Below are 4675 nucleotides of genomic sequence, written 5' to 3'. Positions count from 1 at the left end.
TCTATAAACACAGGTAAGAGCAAAAGATGAATCTTGGAAAGTAACAACAGTATCAATAATTCTCTTACTAGAAAAATTAATAGAAATGTGAACCTGACCATGCCAAAGCAGCAAGGCCACCGGAGGCCCCTTGGGCGTCAACTGAAAATATCGAGGCCATCTTGAGCTTCCTACGAATAGAATCCAGCTTAGCAGCCTAACATTTTGTCTCAATAAGAAAAAAGATATCCGGCCTTTCCGACTTGGAGAGATTAAGGAGGGAACGCACCGTCAGGGCTCTCCCCAGGCCCTAGCTGTTCCAGCTTACAATTTTCATGATGTCCCGTGGGACTGATAATCCCCAATCTCCACGGGAGTTGGCAGTAAAAAATGCTCTACAAGTTGAGGAGAGATAGTAGAGGAATCATTAGCAATAGTTGTAGAAACGCAACCCTAAAACGATGCAGAAGATAATGGAAAAACAAAACAAACAATGCACACGGATTTTACGAGGTTCGGCAAGGTTGCCTACGTCCCCGGTGAGATGAGATCCTGCTTCACTATCAATGGAGACTCGAACTTCTCTGTAGTAACTGGCTTTGTAAACATATCTGCAGGATTGAGATATGTATGAATTTTTCTCAAGTGAATCCTGCCTTCTGACACAAGCTCCCTGATCTTGTGAAATCTCACATCAATATGCTTTGTCCTTGCATAAAACACCTGATTCTTTGCAAGGTGTATGGCACTCTGACTGTCACAGTGTAACATTGTACCTCCTTGCTCCAGCCCCAACTCACGAACCAGTCCAGCCAACCAAACTCCTTCCTTGGCAGCCTCAACTGTTGCCATGTACTCTGCCTCTGTAGTGGACAATGCAATTGTAGACTGAAGCATCACCCTCCATGATATAGGTCCACCAGCTAATGTAAACATATACCCTGTAGTAGACCTCCTCTTGTCTAAATCACCAACATAGTCAGAATCAACATAACCTGCCAATTCTGTAGAACTTCCCTTGCCACTGAACATAACACCTATATCTTTAGTCTTGCTCAAATATCTGAAGATCCACTTAATTGCATTCCAATGGTCATTCCCTGGATTACTCATGTATCTGCTAACAACACTGACTGCATGAGACAAATCCAGCCTGCTACAAACCATAGCATACATGAGACTCCCAACTGCGCTAGCATAAGGGACTTGAGACATCTGCTCCACCTCCTCATGTATTTTCAGATAACTTGAAGTGGCCAGCTAACGGAGTGCTAACCGGCTTAGCCTTTTCCATATTGAAACGCTCTAGCACCTTTTCAATATACCTCTTCTGAGTTACCCAAAGTTTTTCTGCATTTCTATCTCTAAGGATTTCTATGCCAAGGATCTTCTTAGCGGCACCAAGATCCTTCATCTCAAATTCAGCACTCAACAAAAACTTCAAAGAGACTATATCATGTTTGTTCTTTGCAGCAATGAGCATGTCATCAACATAAAGCATCAACAAAATAATGGAATTATCACTTGACACTTTATAATAAACGCAACTATCATACTCACTTCTTGTGTAGCCAATCTTCATCATATGGGAATCAAAACGCTTGTACCACTGCCTAGGAGATTGCTTAAGACCATAAAGCGACCTCTTAAGCAGACAAACATGGTCTTCCTTTCCCTGCACCTTGAAACCTTCAGGCTGCTCCATGTAAATCTGTTCCTCCAAGTCACCATGAAGAAATGCAGTTTTCACATTAAGTTGTTCAAGCTCTAAATCATACATGGCCACCAAAGCAAGTAGTACCCTGATCGAAGTGTGTTTCACCACTGAAGAGAATATTTCATTGTAGTCTATCCCCTCCTTCTATGCATAGCCCTTGGCTACAAGTCTAGCCTTATACCTTTCACGCTCCTTCTCAGATGCTGCCTCTTTCTTACGAAAGACCCATTTACACCCAATGATTTTTCTTCCCTTGGGTTTTTCCACAATCTCCCAAGTCTTGTTCTTTTGTAGAGACTCCATTTCCTCCATCATAGCTGTCATCCATTTATCATGCTGTGCATCACTCAAAGCATCATGGTAGGAAGATGGATCACCTGTACCTACAGTGAGGGCATAAGCAACCATGTCCTCAAACCCGTATCTCATAGGTGCTTTGTGAGTACGCTTCCCTTTACCCTTTGCCACAGTATAGGGAACTTCTACTGCTTCCTGTTGTCTGGGTAAGTCACTTGATGACTCATTCTCTCTTGTTGTTTCTAACTCACATAACTCCACCTGCACAGTAGAATCTTCTTTATTTTCATCAACTGCTTGTGAATTGTAATTTGACTTCACTATATGAGACTCATCAAACACAACGTCTCTGCTAACCACAACTTTCTATGAACTTGGATCCCACAACTTGAATCCCTTTACGCCTTTCTTAAAACTAAGAAAGATACATTGCTTAGACTTTGAGTCTAACTTGGAACGCTGCTCACTTTCAACATGCGCATAGGCTGGACAACCAAATATTTTTAGAATAGAATAATCTACTGGTTTTTCTGTCCATACCTCTTCAGGAATTTTACAATCAATTGCCTTTGATGGAGACCTATTGATGAGGAAACATGCCATGTTCACTGCTTCTGCCCAAAATCTCTTGCTCAACCCTGCATTCAGCCTCATACTCCGAGCTCTTTCTAAAAGTGTTCTGTTCATCCTTTCAGCTACACCATTTTGTTGTGGTGTCTTTGGAACTGTGAAGTGACGTGTAATCCCTTCAGCTTTGCACAATTCTAGAAATGGCTTGTATGTGTACTCTCCTCCATTGTCTGTTCTCAAGTATTTAATTTTCTTTCCTGTCTTCCTTTCTACCTCAGCCTTCCATTCCTTAAATTTAGTGAACACCTCACTTTTATGCTTCATGAAGTAGATCCAGACTTTCCTTGAGTAATCATCAACAAAGGTCACGAAGTATTCTGCCCCACCTTTAGATTTTGTTGTTGAAGGACCCCATACATCGCTGTGTACATAATCAAGCACCCCTTTACTCTTATGTTTTGTAGTTTTGAAACTAACCTTGTACTGTTTCCCGAACACACAATACTTGCAGAAGTTCAGTTTACAAGTTTTTACTCCCTTCAACATTTTCCTTTTATGAAGCTCCATTAATCCTCTTTCTCCCATATGCCCTAACAGCATATGCCACAGATAAGTATCAACTGTATCAAATACTGCATCTGTAGTCACAGATGCTCCACCTATAACTGTGCTCCCTATGAGTCTGTATAAGTTTCCTGTTAGCTGTCCCTTCATGACAACCATTACACCCTTAATAACTTTGAAAACTCCACCTTCTGCTATGTACTTGTAGCCATTTAAGTCAAGTACCCCCAAAGATATTAAGTTTTTCCTTAATTCTGGTACATGTCTCACATCTGCTAAGGTTCTTACTATCCAATCAAACATATTGATTTTGATAGGGCCTATCCCAACGGTCTTGCATACAGCATCATTCCCCATTAGGACAGACCCACCATTATATGGTTGATATGTATCAAACCAATCCTTATGTGGACACATGTGATATGAACATCCAAAATCTAAAATCCAAGAATCAGAAGGTTGATTCTTACCTGATGATATAGAGAGTACATCTCCATCATCTCCATCTGAACTGTCAGCCACGCTAGCTTCCTTAGATGCCTTATCTACACATTTCTTCTTTAAGTCCGCCTTCCTCTTCAAGCACTCTCTCTTCAGATGACCTTCCTTCTTGCAATAGTAACAAGAGACCTTTGTCTTTGCCCCTTTTGATTTTGATCGACTCTTCTCAAATCCCTTCTGATTTGATCTCCCTCTTTCCTACTCCTTGTCACTTCCGAAAAAACCTTCTCCTTGAGATTTCATACTACTAGCCTTCTTCCTTGTATCATTGGACATGAGGGCAGCTGCGACTTCATCCATCTCAAGGGTCTCCTTCCCGTACAAGAGAGTCGTTACTAGGTGATCATATGATTCTGGGAGCGACGACAGCAACAGTAACGCCTTGTCTTCATCCTCGATCTTAACCTCCAGGTTTGCAAGTTTACTTACGATCTGATTGAACATGTTAAGATGCTCTAATAGATCCGTACCTTCCTCCATCTGTAGAGAGTATAATTGCTTCTTCACGAACAACTTGTTCGTTAAGGACTTCGTCATGTAGATGCTTTCAAGTTTCGCCCATAACTGCGGTGCAGAATCGATACCCACAACATATTGTAGGGCATCATCAGAAAGATTTAATCGAATAGCACTTACCGCCTTTTCCTCCATCTCTTCCCAATCTTCGTCAGTAATTTTTTCAGGTTTCTTCGACTTCCCCAACAACGTTTTCGCCAAACCTTGCTGTATCAGAAGATCCTTCATCCTTTGACGCCAAAGGGTGAAATTGTTCTTCCCATTGAACCTCTCGATGTCATACTTGACATTCGATCCCTTCCCTGTCATCGTGATAGTAAACCCTAGAAAACGGAAACCTAGAGCTCTGATACCAATTTGTAGAAAAGCAGCCCTAAAACGATGCAGAAGATAATGGAAAAACAAACAAACAATGCACACGAATTTTACGAGGTTCGGCAATGTTGCCTACGTCCCCGGTGAGATGAGATCCTGCTTCACTATCAATGGAGAATAGGGTTACAGCGCTCGTCCTCACACCTCTCAGTATTG

Source organism: Macadamia integrifolia, unplaced genomic scaffold (assembly GCF_013358625.1).
Source record: "Macadamia integrifolia cultivar HAES 741 unplaced genomic scaffold, SCU_Mint_v3 scaffold_227A, whole genome shotgun sequence".
NCBI classification, from domain to species: domain Eukaryota; kingdom Viridiplantae; phylum Streptophyta; class Magnoliopsida; order Proteales; family Proteaceae; genus Macadamia; species Macadamia integrifolia.
The sequence above is the reverse complement of the archived record's forward strand: the minus strand, read 5'-3'. Positions refer to the sequence as shown.